The sequence below is a fragment of the Ictidomys tridecemlineatus genome, chromosome X (assembly GCF_052094955.1).
Source record: "Ictidomys tridecemlineatus isolate mIctTri1 chromosome X, mIctTri1.hap1, whole genome shotgun sequence".
Classification (NCBI taxonomy): domain Eukaryota; kingdom Metazoa; phylum Chordata; class Mammalia; order Rodentia; family Sciuridae; genus Ictidomys; species Ictidomys tridecemlineatus.
In genome coordinates, this window is record NC_135493.1 from 37607839 (window position 1) to 37622563 (window position 14725).

The following is a 14725-nucleotide window of genomic DNA, read 5'->3' on the forward strand; positions in this document are numbered from 1 at the left end:
TCTTTGTGCTTGTATCCAAGGTGGTATACAAGGTGGTATACAATCCATTCTCTTTTAATCTGCTCACCATTCAGCATTATCCAGGCTCCTGGCTTCTTGGGTGTCAGAATGTCATCTAATCCTCATGTTATTTTCCCTCTTGGAATGGAGTACTGGGTTTAGATGAGAACCAAGACTGGTTTCCTGGAGATGAGAGGGTTAAAGATTCTCATGGATTCAACTAGAGACCCAGTTTGCACCTGCACCTCTAAAACTAAGAAACCATTTTGGAAAGGCACAATTTTCTGCTGTGATTCAATTCTTGGTGAACTCCTTGCTTTGGGCCATGATGAGAGTATCCTTCCCACTATTGACCTTTTGAGCATTTTACTTCATTGTGCCTAATACCTTATTCTCAGAATACTTTGAATTTTACAAAACACTTCCTAATGACAAACTTCCTACCACAATATCTCTGTGAGTTAAGCAGGGAAAATATTATTATTCCTATTTCACAGATAAAGAACTAAGGTTCAGCAAGGGCAAATATATTTGCCTAAAATTACATGCTTGTAGGTGGCAGATCCAGTATTGAGACCAGGGTCTTCAGATTTCCAGGCCCAAGTTCCTTTTCAAAATTACATCTCAACCCAGTGGCTTGGAAGGCCAAGGAAAGTTCAATGCCAGCCTCAGCAACTTAGTGAGGTCCTAAGCAACTTAGTGAGATCCTGTCTCTAAGTGAAATATAAAAAAATGGTTGAGGATGTGGCTCAATGGTTAAAGTGCCCCTGGGTTCAATCTCTAGTACCACATAAAAATACATCTCAAAAAGAAATTTCAGATTCACTTACTGATCTTCATTTGGAAATAAACAGTTTGCTAAAGGCAATTGAAAATGTTAACCAAAATGAGTACAGCCAGAAGAATCTGAAGGCATGCTCCATTTGTGTACAATGTGTCAAGATGCATTCTACTTTCATGTATAATTAATTATAAAAAAATAAAAAATAACAAAAAATAAAATGAGATTTTGAAAAAACTTTTGCAGTTAAGTTGATACATTTATGTGTAACCCACAAGTTAGTAAACCAAAAAAGAGTTAAAGGCTTTTTTTAGGCCGAAGTCTTCCTTTGACTTTGCTACCAGTACTATAAGAATAATTTGTTTAAAAAAAAAAAAAAAAAGACAGGGCTGGAGTTGTGGCTCAGCGGTAAAGTGTTCACCTAGCATGCGTGAGGCCCTGGATTCAATCCTCAGCACCACATAAAAATAAACAAATAAAACAAAGGAAAAAAATGATAGTTTGAGTTTCCTAGGGCATTAGGCTTGTAAATTATTTCCCCATGAGCTAGGTCTGCCTCCTCCAAGACATGAGAATGAATCATTGTTTGCCACCAAGAGAGGAAACCTGTCTCCTACACACCAATCTGGGCAGTACCAAGAGTGTAGACATCAAGCAGAAGAAGCAAGCTAGTGCAGTGAGCAAAAAGCTCAGCCCTGGAGCCAGTTGGTCCTAGCTAGAAAACCTTGCACAATGACCCAGAATTATGATCCACCTGTAAAATGAGTGTAGAGGTGTGACAAAGAAAGTGATGCAAGTGCATGTGATATAATAAGGCTCAATAAATGATAAATATTATTAGGAAAAAAGAAAAGCAATAACTTCTTTAAACAGTCTTTCTCCATTAACTGCAGAAATTTTTTATTGTCAGTACTGTCTCAACATTGAAGAAATGCAGAGAAATAGATTGCTTTTCTCTAGGACGGGAGAGGTCAAGTGCTGCTGATATGAGATAGAGAAAATGAACAAATAGAGATGAGGGTTTCTCTGCAGTTCTAAGGACCAACATGGAAATTAGAACAGGACCACCAGGGGATAATAAAAAGAGGATGCTTAGGATTAGGAAGTGGATCTCATGATACAGATTTTTGCTACTTACTGTGATTGATAGGGAGGATATGCCTGGGGGCCATGTGCAGTGGCCCTCACCTATAAACCCAGAAGCTTGGAAGGCTGAGATAGGAGGATCACAAGTTCAAAGCCAGCCTCAGCAATGATAGGATATACCTGATAATGGCCTTGAAACAATGTACATGAATTACTCAAAAGGATGTTTTAGCTTTTCTAAACAAATACCTGTTTATTTAAAAAACTCAATAAAGAACTCCATTCATAATCCATCAGAAACACCTGAATCTGTTACTAAGCCAGGATCTCCTGGTTCCAATCTGGTGCCAAATAGACTATTCTTGTTTGAGCCTTGCCAAGCTCAGAGCCCAACTGCAAAAGAATGTGAAGGAAGTGAAATCTGTCTCTTATACCCTTCCCGTCTTTTTGTGTACACCCTTTCCTTCCTCCTTCCAATCTATAGACTTCAAAATCCCTGGCTTTCCAAGGTAGGAAAAAAGTGACCTGAGTAATTAATTCACAGTGAAGCACCCTTATGTATTTCTTTTCTCAAAAAGAAGACTAGAAAGAAAAGACAATGCTAAACTCAATGAAATTGATCACTTTTGGCAGTTACACAGGCATTGTGGATGGTAGAAATATTTTGGGTATCTTTAGATCACATTCAGTGTGAGATTCTCCATGAATAAAACCAAATATTGGGAACAGTAATTCATGACATGAGAGAAATTCAGAACAGGAAGAAGTTATTCTTTTCAGTCTAATCCCTTTGTTTCGCCCATGACTAAAACAAGGCTCAGAAAGGTTAAATGACTTTTTTCCAGAACACACACATCCCAAGAAGAGCCATGACTTGAACTCCAAGGGCTGAGTACTTTTCACTATGCTCTGCTACTCCATCAACCAAGAAGAAAACCAGGAGCAATTGCTTATAAACTGATATTTGAAATGTTTTTTTTCCAGGTATACAGGAATGGCATAAAAATAAGAATAGAGACAAGAAAGAAAAATATGCAAGCCATATTTTTCCTTAGTAGCTACCTCTAGAAGTTATTTTTTTTTAAATGTAGTCGTAGATAGACACAATACCTTATTTATTTATGTATTTTTATGTGGTGCTAAGGATAGAACCCAGTGCCTGACATGTGCTAGGGAAGTGATCTATCTCTGAGCCACAAAACCAGCCCTAGAAGTTATTTTAAAAAAAATTGACATGAAAAAACAATCTATGTGATACCTGGCACCTAAAACTGGAAATGCAATATAAAACTATGTACTTAGTGGACCAGTCCAGGTCACTCCTTTAATATCACATATTTAAAAATATTTATTTTTTGTAGTTAGACACAATAACTTTATTTTTATGTTGTACTGAGGATTGAACCCAGAGCTTTGTACGTGTGAGGTAAGCACTCTACCACTGAGCCATAACCCCAGTCCTGAATATCACATTTTAAAAGTAAATATCTGTTATCAGATTATAATGATCCACCACTCAGAATAGAATATCAGGAAAGAATCTAGTTAGCAAATGTTTCCCATTTTTAGGGTCCTGATTATTAAGGTTTTATGGTAATTGTAACACAGAAAAGGTTTAAAAATAATCTGACTTTTAAAAATTGAATATGAGTGATAGGGTTGTGGCTCAATATTAAGAGAGTTTGCCTAGCATGTATGAGGCACTGGGTTCTTGATCTTCAGCACCACATAAACATAAATTTTAAAAATTTAAGTTGTAATGTCCATCGACAACTAAAAAATATTTTTAAAAAATAGAATATAAAACCCAATCAAATTTCAGTTTGCTTTCCTTTGCTTTATTTGTTTCCTACCTATGATGTTGATATTTATTTAGGATTAAAACATTCACACAAGATTTGTCAAATAATCTCTCTTCTTCAGTGTATGTTTGGAATTTTTCATAATAAAAATGTTAAACAGCTGGGTATAGTGGCACACACCTATAATCCCAGTGGCCTAGGAGCCTGAGGCAGAAAAATTCAGAGTTCAAAGCTAGCCTTTGAAACTTAGTGAGGCCCTAAGCAACTCAGCAAGACCCCCGTCTCTAAATAAAATATAAAAAAGGGCTGGATTGTTGCTCAGTGGTTAAGCACCCTTGGGTTCAATCCTTGGTACCAAAAAAATAAATAAAAATAAAAATATTAAACAAGTTATAGTCCCTGTCCAGTAAGAACTGGAAGGAGCTCAATGCACTGGCATGTGCCTAGAATATCTGCTATTCAGAATGTAAAGGTACGAGGATTGCAAGTTTGAAGCCAACCTGAGGAAAATAGCAAGATCTAGTCTCACAACAACAACAACAACAAAAAGAACTGGCCTGGTACAGTGGTGCACACCTGTAATCCAGCAGGTCAGGAGGCTGAGACAGGAGGATTTCGAGTTCAAAGCCAACCTCAGCAAAAGCAAAGTGCTAAACAACTCAGTGAGACACTATCTCTAAATAAAATACAGAATAAGGATGTGGCTCAGTGGTTGAGTGTCCTTGAGTTCAATCCCTGGTACTCTCCACGTCCCCCCCCAAAAAAAAAGGAATGGAGAGAGATCAGGATGACATTGATCATAGATTTCATTTACTGATATATGTAAATTAATATAAATTTTCTGGACAGCTAGATGGCAATATATATCAAAATTTAAACAAAAATAGTTTTAGACTCCAGTTAGAATGACTATTCTCAAAAAGATAAAAACAAAGAAAGGTTAGTAAGGATTCAGGGAAATGGGGACTCTCCACTGTTGTTAAAAATATAAATTAGGGGCTGGGACTGTAGCTCAGTGGCAGAGTGTTTGCCTAGCATGTGTGAGGCCCTGGGTTTGATCCTCAGCACCACATATAAATAAACAAATTTAAAAAGTCATTCTGTCTATCTACAACTACAAAAAATTTTTAAATGTAAATTAGTACAGTCATTATGGAAAATAAAATGGAGAGTCTTCAAAAAATAAAGATAACTTAGACTTGAAAGGTGGGAGTAAAAGTGGGGCTAAGGAATTTGCAGTTGTTAAAGACATTACCACCACTAAAGAAATGCTAAAGACTATGCCCACATATGCTAAAGATGGCTTGAGAGCATCTTGGAAATTGACAAGACCACATCCATCCCAGGCTTAAGGGTGTAAAAGTAAAACCTCCTTTGAGAAGAAACCAGTGGGGCACCCTGCCTGTATAGGGGGGCTTAGGAAGTTGTTTCACCATGCTCAGCCACCCAGACACTCAGAGAATACTGTAAACCTTTGGTAGTTTGGTTACTACTTGAGATGGCAGCTGATCTTGGTATCAACTGTGCGGTGCTGGCTCTGCAGGATTGCAGGATACTTGAATTTGGGGGTCAAGGAAGCTTCCACTAAGATTTCAAAGGAAGATCTGGTAGGCCAGGCAAAATTCCCCATGGTTGGAGTGCCGGCAGGCAATCTCTGATAGGGCTAAGTGTGGAGATATGAGGAGGAAGCTGAATCTGCAATGGATACCCCCTAAGAAATTCCAGGAACGTGGGATATCTGCCCAGAAAAGCTGCAGGAACTGAACAGAGAGGCCATGCGGTCAGTAAGGAGCAAAGCTACAGGGGCCGAGCTATACAAGCCCTTTGGAGAGAACATCACAATGCCATGTGTTCAGATGGGAGTTACAGAACTACAGGAATTGTTTGCCCAGCTGGATTTTGGTTTTGCTTTGGTCCCACCCTTTCTTTCTATGCCCACTTTTTTTTCTGAATGGAAATATTTACTCTGTACCTTTATATATTGCATACTTGTCAATTGCTTTTGATTTTTATAGGAGCTCGCCATGAGAGTTTGCCTTAAGTCTCAGAGGAGACTTTGGACTTGAACTTTTGAGCAATGTTTGAACAGTTGAGATTATGGAGACTCTAGAAAATGAACTAAATGGATTTTGCATTGTGAGATAAGCAGAGCTTTGGGGGGCCAGGCATAGAATGTTATAGTTTGGATGTGAGGTGTCCTACAAAAGCTCATAAGTGAGAAAATGTGAGAACATTAAGAGGTGAAATGAGTGGGTTATGAAAGCCTTAACCCGATCTCTGAATTAATCCCTAGACAGAGATTAGCTGAGTAGTAACTGTAGGCAGGTGGATCATTTGGGGCATGCCTTTGGAGTATATATTTGGTGATCTAACCTTAGCCTCTTTCTACTTTCTGATTATCATGTGAGCTGCTTCCCTCCAACACACTCTTTCACCATGATGTTCTGCCTCACCTGGAGCCCCAAGAAATAGGGTCAGTCATCTATGGACTGAGATCTCTGAAACTGTGAGCCCCTAAATTAAATTTTTCCTACTCCAAACTTGTTCTTCTCAGGTCTTTTAGTCACAGCAGTGAAAAAGATGATTAAAACAACTACCATATGATCCAGGAGTCCCACTACTGGGTATGTATATCCAAATTAAATGAATTATGTTAAAAAGACATCTGCATTTTCATGTTTTTCTACAGCATTATTTGCAACAGCCATGATATGATATCAACCTAGTACCCATGGAGAGATGAATGGATAGATGATGATGATGATTATGATGTTGATGATGATGATGATGATGATGTGTGTGTGTGTGTGCATGTACATGCAGTAGAATATTAGTCATAAAAAGAATGCAGTCCTGTCAATTGCAGCAAATTAGAACTGGAGGACATTATGTTAAGTGAAATAAGCCAGTGGAAAGGATAGACAAACACCACATGTTCTCATTCATATATAGAAGGCAAATAAGTTGATCTCATAGAAGTAGAGAGTACAATAAAGGTTCCCAGAGTTGAGAAGGGTAGTGGTTTAAGGGGAATAGAGAGAAATTGATGGTTGGATACAAAAGTACAGTCAGGTAAGAGGAAAAAAATTCTAGTATTCTATAACACAGTAGGATGGCTATAGTTAACAATGATTTATAACAATAGTTTATATATTAATATACACTTCTTAATAACATAAAACAATTGATAATTATAATTTGCAATATAAACATATAATTTATATCAGTTATTTATTAACAATATTTTATTGTATATTTCAAAATAGTTGAAATAGTTTCTTCTAGCTCCCAACACAAAGAAGTAGAAAATGTTTGAGATGACAGATATGTCACTTACCCTGATTTAGTCATTACACATTGTATACATATATTAAAATGGCATATTGGCTGGGCATGGTAGTTCATGCTTATATAATCCCAGAGGCTCAGGAGGCTAAGGCAGGAGGATCACGAGTTCAAAGCTAGCCTCAGCAAAAGTGAGGCACTGAGAAACTCAGTGAGATCCTGTTTCTAAATAAAATACAACATATGGCTGGGGATGTGGCTCAGTGGTTGAGTGCCCCTGAGTTCAATCCCCAGTACCAAAAAAAGGTACATTGTATCCCATAGGTACAATTATGTGTCAATAAAAGTGCCTTTATAGACAAATCCATTATGCCTATAAGGTACTTTGCATATAAGGTACTTTGATCAATCTCATTCCTAAGTATCTTCCTTTTCCCTTCCCTCCTTGTTCCTGCTGATCTTCTTCTTCTACTCTACTGATTTCTTTATTATTATTATTATTATTATTAATTAGTTACATAAGCAGGACTAATGTGTTATGTTCACCCCTGGACCTAGCATAATTTGGTTGATTTTATACTTCAGACACTTCCCTATGCTCTTCCTCCTCCTTCCATCTTTATTCCCTTCTTCTACTCTCAGTCTCCCTTCTAACTTTTGTGACATCCTTTTTATTATTCCATTTTCCCCTCTCTCTCTAGTTTCCACATATGAGAGAAAACATTCAACCTTGACTTTCTGGCTTATTTCATTTAGCATGATGTGCTCCAGTTCTATCCATTTACCAGCAAATAACATGATTTTACTTTTTTGTGACTGAGTTAGTAAAACTCCATTGTGTATATATTTCACATTTTCTTTATCATTTAATCTATTGAGATACACCTAGACCTGTTCCATAACTTAGCAACTGTAAATTGAAATCTAAACAGACATTTGTTTTATGAACATTGATATGCCTGTATCACTATAACATACTGATTTTAGTTCTTTGGAACAAATACCAGGGAGTGTTACAGCTGGATCATATGGTGGATCCATTTCTAGTCATTTGAGGAATCTTTATACTGCTTTCCAAAGTAGTTGTTCCAATTTGCAGTCCCAACAACAACGTGTAAGTATGCCCTTTTCCCCACATTCTCACCAGCATATTATTATTTGTATTCTTTTTTTTTTTTTTTGTCTGGGGGTACTGGGGATTGAACTCAAGGACACATGGCCACTGAGTCACATCCCCAGCTCTATTTTGTATTTATTAGAGACAGGGTCTCACTGAGTTGCTTTGCACCTCGCTTTTTCTGAGGCTGGCTTTGAACTCACCATCTTCCTGTCTTAGCCTTCTGAGCTGCTAGAATTACAGGTGTGTGCCACTGAGCCCAGCCTAATTATTTGTATTTTTGACGATTGCCATTTTAGCTGGAGTGAAATGGAATCTCAGTATAGTTTTGATTTGCACTTTCCTGATTGTTAAGGGTGTTGAAAATTTTTTCATATTTTCATTAGCCATTTGTATTTCTTCTTTTGAGAAATATCTGTTTAGTTCTTTTCCCTTTTTTCTTTTCTCTCTCTCTTTTTTGTACTAGGGATTGAACCTAGGGCACTTAACCACTGAGCCACATCTCCAGTTCTTTTTTATTTTGAGCAGGGTCTCACTAAGTTGTTTAGGCCTCATTAACTTGCTAAGACTGACCTTAAACTTGCAATCCTCCTGCCTCAGCCTAGATCTTTTGTGTATTTATTGATTGGGTTTTTGCTTTTTTGTTGTTCTTGTTTTTGATAATTTTTTAAGTTCTGGATATTAATCCCTTATCAGAAAAGTGGCTCTCTGAGATTTTCTACCATTCCACAGGATCTCTTTTTATGTTCTTAATTGTTTCCTTTGCTGTGCAGAAGTTTTTCATTTGATGGCATCTCACTTATTAATCCTTGGTTTTATTTCTTGAGCTTTAGAAGTCTTATTTAAGAAGTCAATGTCTGTGCTAATATATTTTTTTCTTCTACAAGTTACAATGTTTATTGTCTAATTTCTGCTTCTTTGATCAAATTTGATTTGACTTTTGTGCAGGGTAATAAAAATTATTTTTAAAAAGTTAAAAATAAACCAGCTATGGTGGTGCACATCTATAATCCTGTGACTCAGGAGGCTAACACAGGAGAATCACAAGTTCAAAGCCAGCCTCAGCCAACCTGTGAGGTACCAAGCAACTCAGTGAGACCCTGTCTCTAAATAAAATACAAAATAGGGCTGGGAATGTGGCTCAGTGGTTGAGTATCCCTGAGTTGACTCCCCGTACCAAAATAAATAAATAGAAAGTAATTCATAGCTATGCAAATAGTGTTTTTGTACTCATTAACATTTTCATTATATATAGTATAGTTATTTAGAAAACATATCTATAGATATTATAATTTTGAAAACTGAATACCTGCTAAGAACACAGGATTATACCAAAGTAGTTGAAGGTGACAGGAACATGTTTCTCAAATGAAAACAAATGTTTTTTGTGTCTATGTCTTTTTACTTTTCTATAAATTTCCATTAGCAGGTTTTTTTCTAAAGGTCTAATAACTCATAATTTTTAATTTTTTTACATTCTTTAAAAATTTTGAAAAATAATACTTTTGAAACTTTCAATCATATATATATATTTATATATATATATATATTTAACTCACTCAGATAATTGTATATCTTTATGAAGTTCAGTGAGGTATTTAAATACCTATACAATGTATAATGATCATAACACATGTTAAGGTAATTCGCATATCTACAACCTCAGACATGTAACATTTCTGGGAACATTCAAAATTCTCTTCATTTTCTCTTTTGAAGCATATAATAAATCGTTGTCAATCATAAAATAAAATGTCTTTATAGCTAAAAAAGAAAAAAAGTGTGGAAAAATTTCCCGAAGCAATCTCCTGAATTTCATGATTGGAAAAATAATCAAGAGGTTTGCTTTTCCTTCATTGAGTAGTTGAGTTGTTTTTATGGAAAGTTTTTTGATTTTTTTTTTTGAAACCCAGTCTCTTGATCTACAATATGGGGTAATAATTTTTAAACACGTCTCTTTTTTTTTTTTTTTTTGCACCAGCAGTTGAATCCAGGCAGCTTAACCACTGAGCCACATCCCCAGCCATATATATTATATGTACACACACACACACACACACACACACACACACACACACACACACATAGTGTCTGGCTATGTTGCTCAGGATGTCACTAAGTTGCTGAGGCTAGCTTTGAACTTGCAAACCTCCTGCCTCAGCCTCTTGAGCCACTGGGATCACAGTTGTATGCCACGCAAAGAATATCAGAATTGTTGGCATGGTGATGGATACCTGTAATCCCAGCGGCTCAGGAGACTAAAGCAGGAGGATCTCAAGTTCAAATCCAGCTTCAGCCAACCATGAAGTGCTAAGCAATTCAATGAGACCCTGTCTCTAAATAAAATACAAAATAGGGCTGGGGATGTGGCTCAGTGGTTCAGTGCCTCTGAGTTCAATCCTGGGTACCAAAACAAGAAGAAAAAAAAAACTCAGAATAATCTCAAAGGAAGTAGAAAGACAAAATATGAAAATGTGGATAAGAGTAAGTGAAATATAAAACAAATGTATAGTACCATCAACTAAACCAAGAGTTGTTTCTTTGAAATGACTAATGCACTGGATAAACTTTTAGCAAGAATATTCAAGGGAGGGGGGAAAGACAGGTAATAGAAATGTACATTTTTTTAATTTAAAACTGGGAAATAATTGCAGATGTTGCAGCAATTTAAAAATATAAAAACAAAACAACATGAAAAACTTTCATTTTAATATATTTGAAAACTTAAAGATAGATACATTCTACCTTTGTCACTTAATTTGCACATCCTAATAACTGTCATTTATCAGGAAGCTCACCTTGTAGTCTTCTAGCCTCCAAAACCAAAGTGGAAAATAAACCTATGGATTCTTTTCTGGAGTCTCATATGCTGTGTTAGTTTTTTTTTTTTTTTTTTTTTAATCTGTTTCATTGCTGTGACCAAAATACCTGACAAGAATCATTATTATTCAAAGTACAGGTATGAAGACATGAATTGGTGTGACTATACATTATATATAACCAGAGATATGAAAAATTGTGCTCTATATGTGTGTTAAGAATTGTAATGCATTTCACTGTCATATATAAATAAATAAATAAATACAAAAAAAAAAAAAAACCTGACAAGAACAACTTAGAAGAGGAAAGATTGATTCTGGCTCTTGGTTTCAGGGGTTCAGTCCACGGTCAGCAGTTTCCAAGGCAGAAACAGCATGTGGAAGGGCATGGAGAAGGAAAGCTGTCAGCTCATGGCAGCCAGGAAGCAGAGAGAGACAGAGAGAGAGAGAGACAAGGAGAGAACCAGGGAAAAGATAAACCCTTCCAGGGTATGCCCCCAGTGCCCTTAAAGAAAAAAAAAAGATAGATACATTCTTACAAAAATGCAGATTACAAAAAGTGACGTAGGAGTTAGAAAACTGAAAAAGACTTTTAACTATTAAATAAAATGAATTAGTACTTAAGACTGTTCCCACAAAGAAAACACCAGGTTCACAATGCCTGACAGACTAGATTTATCAGCCATCCAAGAAAACATCATTCCAATATTATCCCAACTCTTCCAGAGGAAAAGAAATCAGTAATATTCCTGAAGTTATTTTTATGACAAAACCTGCTCAAAACTCTATAATAAAGGAGTGTTACAAGTCAGTTTTACTCATGATTATAGATGTAAAAATTATTTAAAAATTAGCAAACTAAATTAAGTAAGACGAAGAAATAAATTGAATATTTTTCAAGTTGAGTTTCCTCCAGGAATATAAGATTAGTTTGGAGAATTAATTAATATAATTCATCATATTAACAGATTAAAGAAGAAAACAAAAGCATATGATCATATTAGTATATTGACAGCACATTCAATAATATCTAATGTTCATTCATAATTTTATAAAATTTTATAAAATTCTTAGCTAACTAAGAATAGAAGGAATCTTCCTGTACCTCAAAGAAGGCATCATACCAGTAACTATTGCAAATACCATACTTACTAGGGAAAAACTGAAACTATTTCCTTTAAAATTACCAGAGATGCCTCCTTGCATAACTCACATTCGGCATTATCTTAAAGATTCTACTCAGTGCCATGAGACAAGAAAAAGAGATTAGAAACAGAAAGAAATGGTAATTATTTGAAGTCTGTGCAGTACATTTTATGTCAATTATGCCTCATTACAGTTTTAAAAAACTCTCTGCCTTAATCCTGCCCTAACCTGAGCCAACCTGGCCTTACACAATTTGAACCAAGATCTCCAGAACTGAGATAAAAGCAATCCTATTACAAGAAGACCACAGTCCAATTACTTCCACCCACATGCCTCCCCTTTTAGTAAAACAGACCTAGTTGAGGTTAATTATTTGGTATAGGAACAAGAATTGCTGGCAGTCAAGGCTATATTTGAGGCATAAGAGCTTCCGCACCTCTAATGATACAGCACAACCTGTGTATCATGATGCTGTTGAAATACAGATAGAAGCTCAGCTTTCTCAGATAAAATGGTATTCTTTTAGGAGAGGTAGAATTTTCACATCCACTGTGCCCTGGTGAGTAGATGCCCAATCGTGTCATCCTTTGTGTAGGCAAGACCTCACCCCAATAAGTCCCCTACTCTGGGAGCCTTACTCTCCTTATTATCAAGTTTACCTCAGGGAATAGCCCGAGAAGGGCAATAGCAGGGTCAAATGGTGGTTCCATTCCCAGCTTTCCCAGGAATCTCCAAACTGCTTTCCAAATTGGCCGCACCAATTTGCAGTCCCACCAGCAATGTACAAGAGTACCCTTTTCCCCACATCCTCGCCAGCACTTGTTGTTGTTTGACTTCATAGTGGCTGCCAATCTTACTGGAGTGAGATGGTATCTTAGGGTGGTTTTGATTTGCATTTCTCTGACTGCTAGAGATGGTGAGCATTTTTTCATGTACTTGTTGATTGATTGTATGGCCTCCTCTGAGAAGTGTCTGTTCAGATCCTTGGCCCACTTGTTGATTGGGTTATTTGTTATCTTATTGTCTAATTTTTTGAGTTCTTTGTATACTCTGGATATTAGGGCTCTATCTGAAGTGTGAGGAGTAAAAATTTGTTCCCAGGATGTAGGCTCCCTATTTACCTCTCTTATTGTTTCTCTTGCTGAGAAAAAACTTTTTAGTTTAAGTAAGTCCCATTTGTTGATTCTTGTTCCCTGAAGACCTTAAAAGAGCATGCTACAGGGATGCTGCCACATCGATGTTCATAGCAGCACAATTCACAATAGCTAGACTGTGGAACCAACCCAGATGCCCTTCAATAGATGAATGGATAAAAAAAATGTGGCATCTATACACAATGGAGTACTATGCAGCAATAAAAAATGACAAAATCATAGAATTTGCAGGGAAATGGATGGCACTAGAGCAGATTATGCTTAGTGAAGCTAGTCAATCCCTAAAAAACAAATACCAAATGTCTTCTTTGATATAATGAGAGCAACTATGAACAGAGCAAGGAGGAAGAGCAGGAAGAAGAGACTAACATTAAACAGAGTCATGAGATGGGAGGGAAAGGAAGAGTAAAGGGAAATTGCATGGTAATGAAGGGAGACCCTCATTGCTATACAAAATTACATATAAGAGGTTGTGAGGGGAATGGGAAAATAAACAAGGAGAGAAATGAATTACAGTAGATGGGGTAGAGAGAGAAGATGGGAGGGGAGGGGAGGGGGGATAGTAGGGGATAGGAAAGGTAGCAGAATACAACAATTACTAATTGGGCATTATGTAAAATTGTGGATGCGTAACCGACGTGATTCTGCAATCTGCATTTGGGGTAAAATTGGGAGTTCATAACCCACTTCAATCTAATGTATGAAATATGATATGTCAAGAGCTTTGTAATGTTGTGAACAACCAATAAAAAAATAAAAAAAAAATAAAAAATTAAAAAAAAAAAAATTAAAAAAAAAAAAAAAAAAAAGTTTACCTCACTGAGGTAATTAAAGGACTGATGCGTCTATGAAGGAGCACTAATTGGGCGGCCAGATTCCAGTTCAAGGAGGATGAAAGGGTCAATGCTAACTATTTGCTAGTACTATGCCCTGGTAGAAGTGATGATTCTACTACAGTGGTGTATTCAAAACTTTGAACAAAGAATGCAAGGACTGGTGGTAGCCCCATGTCTGTTCCAATGTCAGCTAGTACACTAGCATATGAAGCACATACAGAGGCTGGGGATATAGCTCAGTTGGTAGAGTGCTTGTCTCACATGCACAAGGCCCTGGGTTCAATCCCCAGCACCCCCCTCCCACACACACACACAATGTAGTCTGATAAAAGAATAGAGCTGGAAGCCTCAACAGACTAATATACCTTTGTCGTCACTGCTATGAGATTGACCATGCTATCTTGGTTGTAGAGAATATCCTTACCAGAAGGCCATTGTAACTAGCAGTGTAGCATATTGACTAAGGGAATGGGCTTTGGAGCCAGAATGCAGTTATTTGAATCTCAGCTCTCTCTTTATTAGCTGTGATCTAGAGTAAGACACTTACCTTCAGAAACCTGGTTTCCTGTGAATATTTTTAAAAATCATCGGATTGCATATGTTAAATGTGCGAATATATTATGTGAATTTTATCTCAAAACCGTTACTACAAATATATAGTATATAAAGCCCCCTTCACAGTCATCTATCTTCACCTTC

At 36.7% G+C, this 14725-nt stretch overlaps 1 non-coding gene across 1 annotated transcript; it reads left to right on the top strand.

Annotated features, from left to right (window-relative positions):
- Positions 1-14251: 14251 nt before the first annotated feature.
- Trnav-cac (transfer RNA valine (anticodon CAC)) lies at positions 14252-14324 on the top strand. Its single transcript has one exon. It is a non-coding gene; the product is annotated as a tRNA-Val (tRNA).
- The last annotated feature ends 401 nt before the right edge of the window (positions 14325-14725 follow it).